The sequence below is a fragment of the Aotus nancymaae genome, unplaced genomic scaffold, assembly GCF_030222135.1.
Source record: "Aotus nancymaae isolate 86718 unplaced genomic scaffold, 86718_ANA_hifiasm-v0.15.2.pri h1tg000059l, whole genome shotgun sequence".
Lineage (NCBI taxonomy): Eukaryota > Metazoa > Chordata > Mammalia > Primates > Aotidae > Aotus > Aotus nancymaae.
Window position 1 is genome coordinate 71553383 of NW_026988473.1, and position 19648 is coordinate 71573030.

The window sequence follows — 19648 nt, forward strand, 5'->3', positions numbered from 1 at the left end:
TAATGGCTTCCCTTGGCTAGGGGAGGGACTTCTCAGGACCCTTGCACTTCCTGGGTGAGACAATGCCCCACCCTGCTTTGGCTTCACCCTTTTTGGGCTGCACCCCCGTCCAATCAGTCCCAATGAGATGAACCTAGTACCTCACTTGGAAATGCAGACATCACTCAACTTCTGCATTGCTCATGCCGAGAACTGTGGATGAGAGCTCTTCCTATTTGGCCATCTTTGCGGAAATCCCATAAAATGTAGTAGTGAATCTGGTGGTTGATCAGTAGCATTGATGATGATTGCTAAATATTCTGGATCCCCTTCCTTTGTCCTTCATTTGGGAGGATGATGAATCCACCCTGTTGAACTCAGGGGTAAGCCTGTAAATTCTGACCAATGGCATGACAGTGAAAACAATAGCCAGATCTTTGAGATCCATCACATGATTCCCCACATCATCTCTGTCTCTGCCTTGAGTTTAGAAATGTTTCAGATAAAGACAACAACTTTTTCAGCCATCTCTGGATAAAGGTGACTAATTGGTCTTCAGGGATTGTGTGTGCTGTGATGTCACAGAAAGATAGAAAAAGATTTTATACATATGCAAGTCTCAATACCTACTGAAAGACTGCGTAAATGCATGCTTGAGAAGGAACAGCCTTGTTGAGAAATTTCTGTGTCTGCCTTAACAATTCTTCCTCTGTTTCCTGTGAGCACTCAAAAAGCCATGACTAACTTTCAGGAAGTGACCACTCACCATCAAGAGGATCAGCTGCTCAGGAAGGCAGGGCAAGATAAGGTACAGACAAGCCTGGGAACAGGCTTCACCCACAGTGGCAGGAGGAGGGAATTTGGTGCACTGCAGAAAGCAAGGACACTTTTTAGCTAAAACGTCACGGGCACCTACTGTGCTATATACATTATCTCATTAAAGAAAGAGTCACCCTTACATCTGAGATGAAAAGCATTATCCTATGTTTATGAAAGAGGAAACAAGTGTCAGCTCCACCTCTAGAATCTCTAAAGGCAATATTCAAAATAAGCAGAGGAAAGAATTTTTGAAAATTAGCAATACTGAATCATATATGCTAAGTAGCATGTTGGAATAAATTTGGTAAAAATATTTTTGTTGAACAGAGTGGGAGCTGCAAAGCAGCTGTGGATATAGGAGTGTCCACTGGCCCATAGGTGCCCTGTCTGACTCCCCCAGGAAGGTCATCAAAACCACATTGGTGTACTCTTCCACATACGTACATAATTTTTTCCTCTTCTTGCTCTTCTCTTTTCTTATTCTTTAGTCCAGTAAAATCAAATTATAAAGAAAATAATAGATTTTGTCTCTAGTCTCCAACTAGGATATTTATCAAAATTTCAGCTCCTGAAAAAAATATCTGTGGCAACAATAGATGCTGGGGGTAGAGGGTAAGTGTTGAAAAACTGTTAGGTACCTTGCTCACTATTGGTGTTACAGGAGCATTCAGATCCCAAACCTCAGTATCATGTAGTATACCCATATAACAAACCTGCACCTGTACTCCTTGAATCTAAAATAAAAGTTAAAATTATTTACAATATCAGTAGATAATATGATTTATCCTGTAGACTCTTTGAACTAATAAAATAAGCATAACATTTAGGTCTTATTTGATATAATCTATCTGTCAATCTTTATAATCTATCAATCATCCATTGAACTAGGGATTCATGAGGCTTTAGATGACCCTTGTCATTTGAAAGTGAATATTTTCTATGAAATATTGGTTATCTAGGCCACCTTTTGCACACTGTGGGGTTAAGCCTCATAATTCATTAGTGAGTGATAAAATCAGTAATGGGTAGCAAACAATATGCACACACACAAATAGGATGGAAAATATTGTATTTTGTCTTTTTTAACAACATCTATCGAAAGAGAAAATGCAGTTTTATAAAACAGTTGCATCCATTTGTTATGTCTGCTAATGTAGTAAGTGCTAAACCAACACTCTTTAAAAATCCTCATTCTACAGTAAGGGTCATATATTTTCCGAGCTAATAAAATAAAAATGTGCATGCATGCATATTTGTGTAAGTAAATTATTTAACTCATCTCAAAGTGTTTACTCATAAGTAAATATCATTGATACCAAGTCATTATAAAGGAGTGTTATAAAGAATAAAATGAGAACATATTGCAAAAGTCTCTCAAACTCCAGCCAGCAAATAGCAGATAAATCGTAGCAGTTATTATAAAATTAAGTAGAGCATAAGATTAGAATGAAAAAGTTGTGACAAGAATAAAAAACATATCATCTTTTAGTCATCTGCATTGGAGACCATTTGTGTGCAAACTTAAATTCTGTGGGTCTCACCTCTTCACTATTCTCTGCTGCAGGGATTTGCTTCGGACAGGCTTGTTTCAGCTACACCATGGCCTCCCTCTCCTGCCCCATGGTCTCTCAGATGCCATAGTAGATGTCTGTACAAACCAAAAGGCAGGAGAATTAACCCCTTTGTGGCCAACGTTGTCCACTGGGGTCTGGAAACTGTAATTTGTGGGAGCTCAGAACATGATACCTCAAAACATGGCAGTTAGAAATTTAAAAAGCTACAGGGGCAAGGTCACTCTGACCACCCCCACTTTTCTGTATTAAGCATAGTTATCAACTATTTTTTGATCTACCTTGCTTCAAAGTAAGTCAGAAGACCCTTGTTCCAGAGGAGTACTGCTCCATACCTAGAGAGAAGGAATGATACACAGAGAAGCAAAGAAGAATTTGAACCTTTCAAGGCCTTTCTGGGTTCCCTCCCCCCACCTTCAGTTTATTGCCATGAAGTTACACCCCCTTTTGTGTACAGTAACATTTCTACAGGACTGTCTAGTCTTCATTGAACCTAAGTATAACAATACAGTTTTTGAAGGGTCTTTGGGTCATTTCCAAAGGCTTTCATGTCACATAAAACATCGTTAAATAAATTGTGCTTTTCTCTTGTGAATCTGTTGTCATAGCACTGTAAGTAATTACTTACAGTGGGTGAGGAAAATATTTACTTTTTCACTCCTACAAATAATTGATTCCCTCTTTGTCTCTTAGGTAGTCAGTTCTGAGGATTTATGTCTTAAGTTTTCTTCAAAGTTCCCTCTGAATCAAGATTCTTTGCCACAGAAGACAATGTGATCTCTCCTCTACTGTAGGGGCAATAAGGAAATAACTTTTTCTCACCCATCATAAGGGGCATGGATGACATTCCTGTAACAAAAGACAGATTATTTAACCAGAGTTTTATGTGACCCCTATATAAGGTCTTTTAGGCTGCCTAACTGTACCATGGACCACATGGTAACCTCTGTGACCTGCACAGATGAGTTCCTGGAACTAGAAAGTCTGAAGTAACTGGAAAACCACAAAAAGGAGAATGATCAACCCCTGCAGTGCCTAATTAACTTTGAGGCATTCTTCTGTTGTTCCTTATTACCACCTCAACTGATAAGGCAATTGGACTTAGGTCAACCTGGTGACTTCAGACTCTATGACCCCCTCCCAGCTTGCAAAAACCACACTGAACTATAATTTCTGTAACTTTCCACTGCCTACCCCAAACCTATAAAACCAACTCCTATTCCACTGCCCTCTGCTGACTCTCTTTTTGGACTCAGCCTACTCACACCTGGGTGAATAAACAGCCATGTTGCTCACACAAAGCATGTTTAGGGGGTCTTTTCATTCAGAGCATGGGTAATATTTGGTGCCAAAACCAGGGACAGGAGTACTCCTTTGGGAGACTGATCCCCTTTCCCTGCTCCCTTTCTAAGAAGAGATCTTTCTGAGACCTCAACACATCAGACCAGCAGCTAATGCTTAGTGTGCCAAACAGCTCTTGCCACCTTCAGATTGGGTAAGCAGTCTGTCTCTCTTTCTCGCTCTTCTCCTTTCAAGAAAAAGAGACAAGTTTCTCCCTTTTTTTTTTTTGAAATCTTTCTCCTAGGTAGAGAAAATGAGACAAATCTTTCCTTCTTTTTTTTAAATCCTTCTCCTAGGTACAGAAAATAAGACAAGTGTGTCCCTCTCTCTCTCTTTTCCTTTAAATCTTTCCCCTCCTAGTAGAGACAAAGGAGACACTCTTGATCCATGTAGAGACAGAGGAGACAAGTCTTTCCTTCTTGCTCAAAAATTCCAATGTTGGTCACAGACTGGGCAAGTCAGTCTTCCCTTGGTGTCTGGTCAATAGTGGGGATGCCTGCATTGATCACTCACCCACACTACAGCCCAGGACTCAGTCAGGGATGCCTCCTGAAAGCCCTGCTAGCTGCTTGCTCCTCCTCATTTCTACTCTACTTCTCTCCTTAAAACTTATCTCCTTCCCCAGGGCAATGTTCCACCCTCTATTCTTCTGTCTTTGCTTCTAGCCTAGCCTGCATCCTAAAAAAACCTAAACCTCTTCAACTGTCACCCTATCTGAAACCTAAACATCTCATGTTTTTTTTTCTGTAACAGGGCATAGCCTCAATACAAATTAGACAATGGTTCCAAATAGCGAGAACATGGCACATTTAATTTTTCTATTCTGCAAGACCTAGACAATTTTTGTCAACAAATGGGTAAATGGTCTGAGGTACCCAACATTCAGTCATTTTTTTAATACTCCAATCCCTTCTTAATGTCTGCTCTCAAGGCAACCTGTCCCAAATTTTCCTTCTCTCCCTTCTGTCTGCCCCTCCTATGCCTCTGCCAGTAACTCAGAATCTTCCTTGTCCGTCAACCCTTCCAACCTTTCTCCCCACCTGTCTGAACCAGACCCTAATCCAGGCCCTAACACCCCCACCAGAGCCTCCCTCCTCTTCCTCTGCCCACAACCCACCTTCTTATGCCCCTCCTGTCACCTCCCCACCTCATACCTAGTCGGGCTTACAGTTTAGTCTTGCAGCTACCTCCTCTACCCCTGCCCAATAATTCCCCTTCTAAGAGGTGGCTGGAGCCAAAGGCATAGGTAGGATGGACATTCCTTTCTCTTTATCTGAACTTTCCCAAATGGGTCAATGGTTAGGCTCCTTTTCACCAGATTCTATTAAATACATACAGAAATTCCAATACTTAATCCAGTCCTATAATCTCACCTGGAGTGACTTAAATTTCATCCTTCTACTCTCACCCCTGAAGAATGCTTAATATGCATTTTATCACCCAATCAGCCCCTGACATTACAAAAAGCTACAGAAATTAGAATCTGGCCCTTCCCCCGCCCCACAACAGGAATTAATCAGCTTTGCCTTTAAGGTGTTCAATAATAGGGAAGAAGCTGCCCAGTGGTAGCGCATCTCCAAACTACAGATGTTTGCCTCTGCTGTAAGACAAACCCCACCCATACCACTGGCTCACAAAAACTTCAAAGTGCCTAGACTACAACATCCATCCACCCCTCCTGGACCTTGCTTCAAATGTCAGAAACCTGGCCACTGGGCCGAGGAATGTCTGCAGCCCAGGATTCCTCCTCAGCCCTGCCCCTCTGTGTGGGCCCCCACTGGAAGTCAGACTGTCTGAATCACATCACTGCTCCTTGACTTGGTAGCTGAAGACTAATGCTGCCTGAACATCACGGAGGCCCCTTGGACTGTCATGGATGCCAAGCTTCGGGTAACTCTTACAGTGGAGGGTAAGTTATCCCCCTCTTAATTAACATGGGGGCCACCCATTCCACACTGCCTTCTTTTCAAGGACCTGTCTCCCCAGCCTCCGTAACTGTTGTGGAAATTGATAGCAAGGCCTCCAGGCCTCTCCAAACTCCCCAGGTCTGGTGTCAGTTAGGCCAGCACTCCTTTCCACATTCTTTCCTAATCATCCTCATTTGTCCAGTTCCCCTGTTAGGCTGAGATATCCTAGCAAAACTGTCTGCCTCCTTAATAATTCCTGGGCTACAGCCACACCTCATTGCCTCCCTCTTTCCTGAAACCATACCTCCCTCAATAGCTCGCCTCATGTCCCCCTACCTTAAACCTAGGGCGTGGGGGACCACCTCCCCATCCCTTGCTACAAGTCACTCACCCCTCATCATCCCCTTAAAACCTAACCACCCTTATCGCACTCAACACCAGTACCTCATCCCAGCACAACTGTTAAAAGGCCTAAAGCCTGTTTATTACTTGCTTACTACAGCCTAGCCTTTTAGTTCCCAGTGACTCTCCTTACAACTCACCTATCCTACCTGTCCAGAAATCAGACAAATCCTACAGGCTAATCCAAGATGTCTGCCTCATGAATCAGATTGTACTTCCCATCCACTCACTTTTTACCCTCCTATCTTTCATACCTCCTTCCACAACTCACTATTCTGTTCTTGACCTCAAAAACACTTTTTCTACCATCCCCTTACAACCCTCCTCTCAGCCTCTTTTCACCTTCACTTGGACTAACCCCAACACCCACCAATCCCAACAATTCACCTGGACCATTCTGTTCCAGGGTTTCAGAGACAGCCCACACTACTTTAGTCAAGCCCTTTCCCAGGACCTACTCTCCTTCCGTCCATCCTCTTTGCACCTCATTCAATATGTCAACAATCTTCTTTGCAGTCTCTCTTACAAATCTTCCCAGGAAAATACTCTCTTGCTTCTTCAACTACTATATTCAAATGGATATCATGTATCCCCTTCTAAAGTCAAAATGTCTTCCCCATCCATTACCATCTATTTCGGTGTAATCCTTTGCCAGCATACACACGCTCTCCCTGCCAACCGTATCCAGTTAATTTCCTAACCCCAAACCCCATCCACTAAACAGCTTCTCTCCTTCCTAGGTGTTGTTGGATACTTTTTCCTCTGGATACCAGGTTTTCACCTCCTAACCAAACCACTTTATAAACTTACAAAAGGAAACTTAGCTGACCCCTAGACCCCAAATCCTTCTCCTATTCTTCCTTCAGTCCTTAAGAATGCCTTAGAAACAGCCCCTACACTGGTGCTCCCCTACTCCTCCCAAACCTTCCCCTTCACAGGGCAGAAGAAAAAGGCCGTGCAGTCAGGATTCTTACAGAAGAGCCAGGCCCACGACCAGTCACCTTCTTGTCTAAACAACTAGACCTCACAGTCCTTGGCTGGCTGTCATGTTTATGCACCACGGCTGCTGCGGCTGTAATACTCCCAGAATCCCTTAAAAGTACAGGAGAGTTTTACCCTCTACAGCTCTCACAACCTCCGAAGTTTAATTTCCTCTTCACACCTTACACACGTACTATCCACCCCTTGCCTCCTCCAACTCTATTCACTATTCATTGAAACACCCACAGTAACCATTGCTCTTGGTCCTGACTTCAACCCAGCCTGTCACTTAGTACCTAACACAAGCCCTGAATCCCATGACTGTATCTCCCTAATCCATATAGCATCCTCTCCATTTCCCTGTATTTCTCTTTTTCCTATTCCAGACCCAGACCACACATGGTTTATTGATGGCGGTTCTTCAAAGCCCAGTTGGTTGGCACCAGCCAAAGCTGGCTATGCCGTTATATCTCATTCATCTATTATTGAGGCTGCCACACTCCCCTCTACCACTTCTCAGCAAGTTGAGCTAATTGCCTTAACCCATGCTCTTACTCTTGCCAAAGTACTACATGTCAATATCCATACTTACCCTAAACATGCTTTCTTCATCCTACACCCCCATGCTGCCATATGGGCAGAAAGACATTTTCTTATTACAGAAGGGTCTTCTATTATGAATGCCTCACTTAAGGCTGCTGTCCTCCCAGACAAGGCCAGAGTTTTCTGCTGCAGGGGATTCAGGATTTGAGCCACTCCTAAAGAAATCACAGGGTATAGCCCCTTTGAGCTCCTATATGGCTGTGCGTTTACTACTTGGGCCTAACCTTATTCCAGACACCAGTTGTCTTGGTGACTAACTTCCATCCTCCAGCAGGCCAGACATGAAACTCGCCAGGCTGCTAATTTCCTCTTACCCACTCCAGATACCGGACTATATGAAAACACCCTAGCTGGAAGGTCAGTCCTAGTTAAAAGCCTAACCCCTCAGTCTCTGCAACCTTGATGGACAGGACCCTTCCTGGTTGTCTATAGCATCCCAACTGCTGTTCATCTACAAGACACCACCCAGTGGGTCCATCATTCCAGATTAAAGCTGTGTCCATCAGACAATCATCCTGACTCCTCCACCTCCTCTTGAAGGTCGCAAATACTCTCCCCAACCTCTCTAAAGCTCACTCAAATTCCAGAAGAAACTTGAATGCCCTGTTCTTGTTTACACTGACAGTTTACACTTTTCCATCTGGCAATCATGGCCAATATTTCATGACTTTATCCCCAGGCTGCCACCCTTGACTCTCTTTTAGAGTGGTTAGATGATCTTCAGTGGCAAGGAACTCTCCAGTTCTTCCACTCTGATGAAGTCCTCTTCTTTTCTGTTATACTCACTCTTAATCTCATTCCTTTTCTCCTGCTACCCTTACCTCTCCCTGATTACCTTCAACATACCATAAACCTAACTCACCCTCTTCTAGCTGACTCAAACCCTTTTAAAGCCAGATATTGCTGGCCATTCATTTCCCTCTCCTCATCCCACTACACGGCCATTCCTGCCCTAGTGACCAACTGAATGAACTCTGTTTCTCTACACCTCCAGCTTTCCTTCAACACCCCCCACCTGTACCTCCTGGAACTCCTCTATCTCCCAGCATTGACAGAGTCACCCCAGATGTCTCATCCCAACAGGCTACTGCTCTTCTATGCACCTACCTATGTAATTTTTCCACTTAGGTCAACTCAACATCACCCATTATTGGACCTCTAACCACACAAACAAATACTCCTGTCACCACCCCCTTATGCATTTCTCAAAAATCACCCACTAGAATTCCTGTAGGAGACCTCCCACCCTCTTTGTGTTCCTTTAAATTTATTTCCAAGGCCTTGTGACCCATGTTCACAAAGAACTAGGAACATACCAGCTTCGCATTATGGAAAGGCCCTCCTTCATTACTAGAGCAAGTTTTGCCAAGGTAGGCATTTACTCTGTCTCTCACTCTATCCTTGGCTGCCCTCCCCTTGTTCATCAGATTCTCCTCTAAACCCCTCTCATAGATACCAAATGCTTTATCCACACAATTACCTTATAAAACCCCACTACAACATTTAACAGCTGTGGACCTTGCTCGTTCCTTTGATATTTGGGTCCAAAGCCCCAGCCTCCTCAGAGCACGTTCTCACCTTTTCAGTTTACACTTTCAGTTCTAAGCTGAAGACTTTTTTCCTCTGTGTTTCTTCTTCTTACATCTGCCTTCCTACCAACTGGACAGGAACTTGTATCCTAGTTTTCCTTATTCCCAAAATTCAGTTTGCCAATGGAGATGAAGGCCTCCTTGTTCCCCTTGTGATCCTGACACAACACAAGCAGGTCATTCCATTGATCCCCTTACTTGTAGGGTTAGGAATTACTACTGCACTCCACACAAGCATACCAGGCCTTACCACTTCAATCCTCACCTTCTGTAGCTTGTCTAACGATGTGTCTGCTAGCACTGCAGAATTAATCACTATCCCTTCTTCAGGCCCAAGTAAATTCACTCACTGCAGTTGTCCTCCAAAACTGTAGAGGTCTTGATTTACTCACTGCTGAAAAAGGAGGTCTTTGCCTATTCCTAAATGAAGAATGTTGTTTTTATGTAAACCAGTCCAGCGTCATATATGATGCCATCGATAGGTTAAAAGAGCACAAAGCTTGCTCATCAGGCAAATGGTTATTCTGGACCTGTCTGTACTGGCTGGACACTCTCTAACTGGGTGTCATGGCTCCTTCCAATATCTAGTCTTCTGCTACCTATCTTTCTCCTTCTCTTATTTGGACCCTATGTTTTCCAATTAATCTCTCAATTCCTACAAAGCTCTGTACAAGCCAAAACCAATCAGTCAGTATGACAAATGCTCCTTCTAACAACCCTGCAGTGTCACCCTTGCCCTGAACTCTCCCAGCAGTCTAAATTCTTTCCAATTTTTAGGTGTCCATACTGCCCCTAATCCCGCTCAAAGAAGCCCCGAAAAACATCGCCTCATCACTCCTCTGTGCCGGACTTCCTAATATTCCACTACCCTCCACTCTTCATTTCTTTTTCCTTTATATTATTAATATAAAAGGACAGGAATGTAAGGTGTTTTAGGCCAACTGACAGCGCTATGGACCGCATGGTCACCTCTGTGACCTGCATGTACACTCCAGAGGAGTTCCTGGAACTAGAAAGTCTGAAGTAACTGAAAAAACACAAAAAGGAGAATGATCAACCCTGCGGTGCCTAATTAACTTTGGGATATTCTTCTATTGTTCCTTACTCCCACCTCAACTGATAAGGCAACTGGACTTTGTAACCGACCTTGCTCAACTGATAGGTCAACCTTGTGACTACAGACCCTACAACCCCCTCCCAGCTCGCAAAAACTACTCTGAACTGTAACTTCTGTAGCTTTCCACTGCCTACCCCAAACCTATAAAACCAACTCCTATCTCACTGCCCTTTGCTGACACTCTTTTTGGACTCAGCCTGCCCACGCCGAGGTGAATAAACAGTCATATTGCTCACACAAAGCCTGTTTAGGGGGTCTCTTCATTCAGAGCACATTTAACACCCCATACCCAGAGAAAAATGTGTGCTTTTATTCTAAGCCTGATGAAGGAAGTGAAATGCTGTGGAGAAGCATGATTGGACAAAGAAAGTAGGATCTCATAGTGATCAACTGAAGGAAGACCCAGCAAGGCCTGTTTGTTCAGATTATTTTTGGGCTCTCTATGTGGCATTTTTTTCCTCAGGATGTGGGGCAGGAACTCTCTAGAATAAGACCCTTATGACCTACTTTCAGGGAAGGTAGGTCAGAGAGTGATGTTTCTAGATTTTATGGTTTGCTTTGGGGGAGAGGAGTTCTAATTTCTATGATCTTAGGTGGGGAGAGAAATTCTTGACACACCTTGGAGGAGCATGAGGAGAGGAAGAAAAGAGAGAGCATAAGAAGGTCAGAGTGATCTTTTTTCTGAGACCTTTCCAATCTCTTTCTGTTCAAAATACTCAGCATGCCATGACACCATATTTTGAGATATCATGTTCTGATCCCTGATACGTTAATTTCTCTTCCTTAGAATCACTTTCCAAATAAAACACAGGTGGTCCCAGACTTAGAATGATTCGACTTATGGTTTTTAACTTTATGGTGGTTTGAAAGCCATATGCATTCTGTAAAAACTGAACCTCAAATTTGGAATTTTGATCTTTTCCCAGGCTGGCAATATACTGTATTATACTCTCTCTTACTGGGAGCTACTGCTTCCAGTCAGTCATGCAATTATGAGGGGAAAGAACCAGCACTCTACAGGACACTAAATTGTTAGATGATTTTGCCCACCTCTAGGCCTTTGTAAGTGTTGTGAGCACATATAAGTAGGCTCAGCTAAGCTACAGTGTTCTGTAGTTTAGGTGTGTAAAATGCATTTCTTTCTTACATATTTGCAACATATGATGGGTTTATCTAGACATATCCACATAGTTAAGAAGCATCTAAGAATTATTATCTATTAATACTGCAGTTTTCAATAAAGATTGACTTGTGTTGCAAAAAAAAAAAAAAAAAGAAGAAGCATCTATACCTGCATGCAAGCCTCTGTCTCAGGCTCTGCTCTTAAGGAGATCTAAGCTAAGAAAGTCTCCAACCTCCTTTTTTCTTACCTATTTCCTTCTTTCTACTGCTAGTGTTGTACTTAGTAATTGAAGAAAATGAACCCTAGGAAGCGAGGCTCTTAGCAATGTTATGATATACCTAAAATACTGTGGTCTTCATTTCCAGCCTCTACTGTCTTTTGTGATGGAAGGAAGTAGACAGCAGGGAAGCTAAAGATGTCTTTGACCTTATTATTTTGGAGATTTTGGAAAACACTGTTTTTTTTTTTTTTTTTTTGTTTGTTTGTTTCTAAAAGAGAAAACTTAACAGACAAATAAGTATCAAAAAGAATTTTTGATGTCAAGACAAATAGGACTAGCTCCAATAAGGAGCAGTATTCTTGAACAGGGCATACATTTGCATTGTTTGTAAACACAAGGCTGCACTTCTTCACCACCAGAGTAAGTGACATATGCAAATCCTGTTTAATATCCCCTTTTAAGAGGCCTGCTTATTTGCTTTTTATGTTTGTCTCTGTAAATTGATTAGAGAGGAATTTGTTTATACCCCAAATAAGACAATAGAGAATTGTAATTATATTTCATCACAGGCCTGCAATTTCTGCCCTAGAGAATATAATGAAATGAGGGAAACACCTCCTCCTCCTTTGGAACTGAAAGCTGTGCTTAGGCTATTGGCACGATCTATGCCATGCACACCCCACCAATCATCAAATGGGTCCTAGGATTAAGATCCCTACCTTCAGGCTGAGGGCCCAAAGCTGCACCGTAATTGCAGCTTAGATGATTTTGCCCAGCTATAGGCCAACTGTTGCCTGCAGTTGTATTTGATAAGGAATTAATGGCATGTGAAACATTCCAACAAATTTGGGATATCTCCTGCCTCACTGTAATTAAGGGAATCAAAATACATTCTGATCTAGAATTGAAGGTAGCCTAAACCCTCCATTATTCTAAAAGCTACACAGTAAGTTAAGGTTATTACCTTATGTAATTTCTATTTTAGAAAATAAGGACATTGAATCTCAAAGAAGAAATCATCTTCCCAAAGTCAAATACTAAGTTGGTACCAGAACACATATTCATACTCATGTCTGTCTGAATCTTCTATACACTATTCCATCTCACATTAGCATTTGTGGAGTGCTTCCTATGTGCTGAGCATTGTACTATGTATTTCTATGAATATCTATTTTATACACATCAGATTACCAACAGCTCCTGAATTTGTATAAGGTAGCTGGTCAGCCAGCTCACAGACACAGTCTCCAGTCTCCCACTAGTTATAGCCAAATATCTAGGTTCTCACCAAGGGAATATGAACAGAAGTAATATGAGCAGCTTTTGCTTACTTCTTTAAAATAAAATTACTTGTTTGTTTTTTGTTTCTCTTTCTGTTTTCCCTCAGGCAAGAAGCTTGACATAGCATCAGTGAGCCCAAGTCAACCATAAGAACAAAACCATGTCCCAGGAGAGGGCAGAGTATCAAGTCAGAAGAATCCTGCATCCTTAGATGACCTTGTAGAAAAGAGCCACAAACTCGCTCTGGGTTACCTTCGTATCTCTGAACTCATGCATAGAGAAATAAATGTATTCAAATCACTGTTTTCGGGGTTTCTCCATTCATGTAGCTTAGCTTGTAACCTAAATAATGAAACTCCAGTGAACACTGTACATGTTACAAAGGAAAATCTAGAGTCAAAGAGGTAAAATAATTTGCTGAAGTTTACATAACCCATGAATGTTCAGAGCTAGGATTGGAACTCGAATCTTGTCTCTATTTTCCTGGCTTTTAAATTAAACTGTGTAATTTGATTGTAATTGACTTAGAAAAGTGCTTCTCAAAGTTTAGCAAACATTAGAACCAACTGGAAAGCTTATCAAAATGCAGATTCCTAAGCCCCTTCTCTAGAGATTCTGATCAAGGTGGTCTTGGGCCAAGCCTAAGAATTGGCAGTTCTAACAAGCCCCCATATGATGCTGAGATTGTCTGTCTAGCAACCACATTTTGAGTATCAGTGACAGCGATTCCTCACACAAAGATGGAAGACCAAAAAAAAAAAAAAGAGAGAGAGAAATAAGACTTTATTTGGGAGGCCGAGGCAGGGGCATCATCTGAGGTCAGGAGTTCGAGACCAGCCATGTTAGCCAGGGCTAACATGATGAAACCTCGTTTCTACTAAAAATACAAAAATTAGTCAGGCATGGTGGTGCATGCCTATAATTCCAGCTACTTGGGAGCCTGAGGGAGGAGAATCGCTTGAACTAGGGAAGTGGAGGTTGCAGTGAGCCACGGTTGTGCCATTGTACTCTGGCTTGGGCAACAAGAGCAAAACTTCATATATAAAAAAAACATGACTTTAAGGTTCAAAGGACAGAAGCCTTGGGCATGACTGATGACTGAAACCAACAGGAGGAAGAACTGGATCGTGACAATGTTGATAATGATGATGATAAGAGCCAGCGTTTGTTGTGTACCATGCAGTTTTGTTTCACGCATTATCAGATTTAATCCTTGCATTCTATGAAGTTACTTTAAACAGTGCTTCTCATACATGAGGAAACTGAGGCTTAAAGAGATTAGTTCCTGTTCTCCTGAATCCCCACTTTCTACTTAACTTTTTACCTTTAGAAATTCAAATACAGCCTTTTACCTCCCCTTCACCAGACACTCTGTACAGGGCAAGTACATCTAACTATATGATGAGGAGCTCCAGAAAGGGACTGTCACCTGCCAGGAGGTTGCCTCAGGAGGTAACAGCCAATTTCTATGAAACCCTCTCCCAGCTGGAGATTACTTCCAGAGATACAAGACTTTCTCCCTCCTGGGGAGTTTTTGGCCTAGCTTAGTCCTGCCCAGAAAGGTACCAGTAGTCACCAGCTCGACCACCCAGTAGATAAGACACCCAACCCCTCTTCTTGCTCACTTCCTCGCCTGTCTTTTAAAAGTCCCTATGTTCTATTCCAAAAGCAAACTGGTACCCTTAAATCAGGAAGTATATGCTCTCTTTGCTAGCTAGCTTTGGAATAAATGACTTTCTTTATACCAGACCTCATTCTTCTTAATTGTGCTCTGCAAGAGGTGAGCGACTAACTTGCATTTCGGTTACATAACTTCAGCATAATTCTTTGATACTTATTATAATAAGTAAACACTGTTCATAAAGGAGTGGCTGAAAGCTATTCACTAACCCGTTTCCCTAGATGTGCTAAAATCTAACCTCCTATTGAGCCAGACCAGCCAAAATCTACCCAGATGTCTCTAAGCCTGTTTTGCCCATTTGTAGCATAGTAATGCCTCGTAGACACATTGTAAAAACTAAAGCTGTCACATGGAGACGGATTCAGTAAATAGGAGTGATTACTCACATTTAGAAAGAACGGTCTAAGGAAGGGAATAAAGACAAATCATTCCTGAACAGAGAAGTCTCAGCACAGTGAAGGGAAGTAAAAGGCAACTTTAAACCTAACGTTTTTAATTATTCCATTTCAATGTCTCTTTTCATGATGTACCTATTAGAATAAAACAACATTTTCAAGTCTGACCCCCTTCTACCTGCTCCAAAACCTAAGGCATTTGTGGTGTTGGTCCTCTTTTCAGCTAGAATGCCGGGCCAAAGAAGTTGTGGAGAACATTGTGATTCCAGCCAGAGCAGACTGGAGGACATTTAGGAGTAATTTATCTTGTCGAATAATTTGAAATTGCCTGTGGACTAACATCAGAACATCACCCCAGTAAATGCTTTAAAATAACAAGTTTAAGGAGAGATTGTGTGATCCACATAATGCTGAGATGAAGTGATTGACATCAGTGCCCTTAGCTGGCTGGAGGACAGGTGGAAGTGCCAGACTATTTTCTACAGAGTATCACAGCCATGCACATGGCCAGCCATGGCATTCTGCATGTTGGAAGAACCCAGGATGCTGACAGTATTCATCCCCCAACATCAGGATCTCCATAAACCCATCTGAGGCCCACATCTAAAATCAAAGACAGCTCCAACTGGATTTGACTTTCTCCAAAAAGCTGATCTCTCCTTTTTACATTAAACTGATTCTGATATATCCTGAAGAAAGGGATGGTTCTACACCCAGGAACTAAGTCCTAGAAACCAAGCCTGGATGCCAACAGTAGCAGGAACGTCATACCATGAGCTGAAGAATCACCGTTGGGTAGCCACAGACCGAATATCACACTCTTTAGAATTGTGTTTAGCTCTAACAGAAAATGTGTCATGGGTTCTCTAAATAGTGGGGCTGCCTTTTTTTTTTAAGAAGACTTGAGGTTTAGTGAGTAAGAACCATCTTTTCATTCAGAAAGCTTTCATATTGGTCCTGGTTGTCTGATCTTAGCAATGTTATCCATGTCTATTTCCTTATCTGTAAAAAATGTTACCTAGTTACTAATTTTCATTTGTTAGTAAGACTATCTTATGAAGTAAGGATGAAAGTTCTCTATCAATTGATTTATCCTCCCTTCCTCTCTCAGAAAAAAGGAATGCCTTAAGATTTCCAGTCTTGCCAGTTTTCCCAAAGAAGGCATCTTGGTGTGAAGGAGTAGGAAGAAAAAGCATCTTTTTAAAAAAATCCCCGATTTGGCATGTATTACCTGGAGCACGAAAGCCATCCACACTCCTTTTCCTCGTCTATACAATGGAATTTAAAGAGAGAAATTTTGTCACGTGTGACCACCTGAATGAACCTGCAGGACATTATGCTAAGTAAAATAAGCCAGGCACAAAAGGACACATACCACATGATCTCACTTATATTAAGTGAAATCTAAAAAAATTGAACTGAACCTGAGTTCAGGCAAGGAGTGGAGTGGTGGTCACCAGAGGCTGGGAGTGGGGGAAGGAGGATGTGCTGGTCAAAAGATATGAAGATGGAAGTTCTCTATAAATGGATATATCGTCAGTTTCTCTCTCAGAAAAGAAATGCCTTAAGATTTCAACTAAGATATAGTACTCCAAGTCAAGGAAATATATCGAAATACAAAAGTGAATGAGAAAGCTGTTAACATATGGATAGCATTGAAGCTTCCCTGAAATATTTTTCAGACACGAGAAATTAGTTTTTTGAGATTTATTGCAGAGCATGCTGACTATTGTACTGTATATTTCAAAACTGCTTAGAGTAAATTTTAGATTTCACCACAAAAAATGTTAAGTATTTGAAGTGATGGATATATTAACTAGCTTGATTTAAACATTCTACATTATAGACATACAACATCACTTTGTGCCCCCAAAATATGTACAATTATAATTTGTTGACAAATTTTTAAAAATTAAAAAATAGTACCTGTATCTGAGGGGTGCCACAAAGACTAAAGATGAGACTGTTGATATAAAAGTCCTTGATAAAATGCAGTACTATTTATGAATCACAGTGTTTATTATGTTAACTATTTATAACAATTCAATATAAGTAGCAGTAAGCATCCTGGGAACATATTAGTGTGATAAAAACTGTAACAGAATATTAATTCTCAGATTTTCCTACCAACTCACACATATAATATACACATACATACATGCATACAAGCACTCACATGCTGACACATGCCCAAAAGAGAAATAAACATATCTACAGATTCCTCTGTTTAGATGCTTCTTTGATCCCTCGGAGAGGCCTGAGCAACATTCCTAACCTTGTGTCTTGGTAGACAAGTGATTCATAATCAGTTGTAAGGCACAAATAATGTGATTCTCAAAAAATGGGTGGGCATTTCTGGTGCCTATAACACAACATATATATATATACAGTTCTAAGAAACCTCAAATTCTACAAAATCACAAATTAAAATAATAGAACTAAATAAACCTAGGAGTGGGACAGACTACTCAAAGTCTATGCAACATTTTAATCACAGCACTAACAAAAATAATGGTGAAATATGTAATAAAAATACAAGCAGAGTTTAAACACATGTTAAATTCCTAGTATGTAGAGATAAATATGACTGAAGGTGACCTGATGGAAGAAAGTTTAAGTAATAGTAGATTCTACTAAGTTTGGAGACAGAGAAAAAACACAAAAATCAAAGGTAACTGTGCAATAAGTCCTCCAAAAATAGAGCATGTGGGAAAAATAAGCCAAGAAGAAATTACAGTTTTTATATTAGTGTGCCTATAGTGTGACTGGCTTTACTGACTTGGGCCAGGCTTGATTGATCTCAGCAAGAGATGCAAGGACCCTTGTATCTGTGATCAGTTAGCAGGTCAACAGTAGCCTGGCTAATCAAGAAAGAACTCAGGTAGAACATTCTCTGCTTGAAGGAATTTTTAGGTCTTTAGCAGATTAGTCTGGACTTATTCATGTAGTGGTCATACAGTTCAAATTGAACAAATAGAATTGTGGAAGGTCTCTTGAGGCCTAGGCTTGAAACTGGTAGACCATTAATTCTGCCCCAGTTGATTGGCTAAAACAAGTCACAAAAGCCATTTCACATGCGGTGTGGAAATAGACTTCAGTTCATCATGATAGGAGCTACAAAATGCAAAACAACATTGTAAAAAGGTATAAATAGAGGATGGGAGAAGATAATTGAGCCCATTTAACAACCAATCAATTAACGAGAAATAAGCCTTGCATACAGTACTATCTTCTTCCTCCTTCTGGGTTCCACTGTGGCCACTTGGTGGTATAAAACACTAATGAGCTAGGAAAAAAATTTTTCTTAAATTACTTCCACATTTTCCTGGCATTATTCCTCTATTTACAATCACAGATGGACTAATTCAGATTACAAAAACATATGTTGTAGCAGAACAGACCACCATAATTTGTAAATGATTTATTTTACTAAAAAAAATTTTTAGGAGAGTGTCAATGTCATCTATATATTAACAGCTCTCTCTCTCACTTGTATTTCAATATGTTTCCTTGATTTAGAAACAAACAAGTGAAGTTATATCTACAGCAGAGTTTATCAACCTTAGTACTGTTAACGTTTTCAGCCAGATAATTTTTTGTTGTATGGGATTGTTTTGTGCATTATAGGATGTTTAGCAGCATCTTTGGCCTCTACCCACTAGCATGGCCCTCGGGTTTTGACAACCAAAAATGTCTCCAGATATATCCCATGTCCCCTAGAAGGAGGCATAATCACCCTCAGTTGAAAACCACTGTGTAAGAGAATCAGAAGTGTGCATAACCTACAGCCTATTACAACTATGCCACAACTATTAGTCAATTTCAAGATCTCAGGTAAACATCATCTGTTAATGTGTCTCAATAAAAATAAAAAGGAGGATTACTGTGCTTGGGAAGGGCAGACTGTTTTTAGAGGAGAATGGTAATTCTCCACCCGGACATTGTCTTTCATAAATAGGGAACTCTCCTGACACCCTTGGCCTTTGTTCACACTATCGCTCTTCCATCATTACTAGATTTGAGAGAGGAATCCTGAACATGTTCCCAGTTCATGTTCATTCACTTTTCCCTCAAGAGCAAACTGCTCACACGTTCTGCTCAACTCCTTCAGTCTTTAGGGTTTAAAGGGTCAGGCTCTATTCCTGTGGTGTGTGGAGAGGTGAAAGAAAGTTATTACAAAGAAGTATTATGATATAGTACATTGATCAGGACAACTGGGACATAGACGGTGACATTTGGTTTGGGGCAAAAAGCAGACAACTACCGGAACGTTTTGATATGGCCAAGGCAAAGACTTCAGTGGCCTGCAAGAAACAACGCAACCAGTTTTTACAGGTTGGGTTTAACTTTTAACTGTTGTAACCAGGGCAGATGCTGTTAGACCTAAGGTAAATGCAAGTGGAAATTTGTCCATTATGGGATAAGACAGTTTAAGGCAGCTTTGATCTCAAGCAAGTGGCTTATGCTTTTATAGATGGAACTAAACATGCTATGCCTTAGAAAACAATGCACCAAAAAAAAGAAAGAAAAAAGAAAACATACACCTATCTGCCTATTTTAAGGAAAAGCAAGCGTCCAGCAAAGGTGTGTGTTGTTGGCCTCAGCAACTCATGAAATGCATAGACTTCAAGCCCAGGGA

At 41.1% G+C, this 19648-nt stretch overlaps 2 long non-coding RNA genes across 3 annotated transcripts in view; one reads left to right on the forward strand and one right to left on the reverse strand.

Moving 5' to 3' along the window:
* The window catches only part of LOC105728928 (uncharacterized), a 180746-nt gene extending 167508 nt beyond the window's left edge, over positions 1 to 13238 (forward strand). Inside the window, exon 5 of one of the 2 annotated variants that reach the window (XR_002478748.1) lies at positions 13040 to 13238. This is a non-coding gene — a long non-coding RNA (uncharacterized LOC105728928). Of the gene's footprint in view, positions 1 to 730; positions 3151 to 13039 lie in introns of those variants that run through there. The other variant, XR_002478749.2, reaches the window with a different exon arrangement.
* LOC135270132 (uncharacterized) overlaps positions 1 to 19648 on the reverse strand; it is an 88135-nt gene that overhangs the window by 13559 nt on the left and 54928 nt on the right. The gene's annotated exons all lie outside the window — the stretch shown is intronic.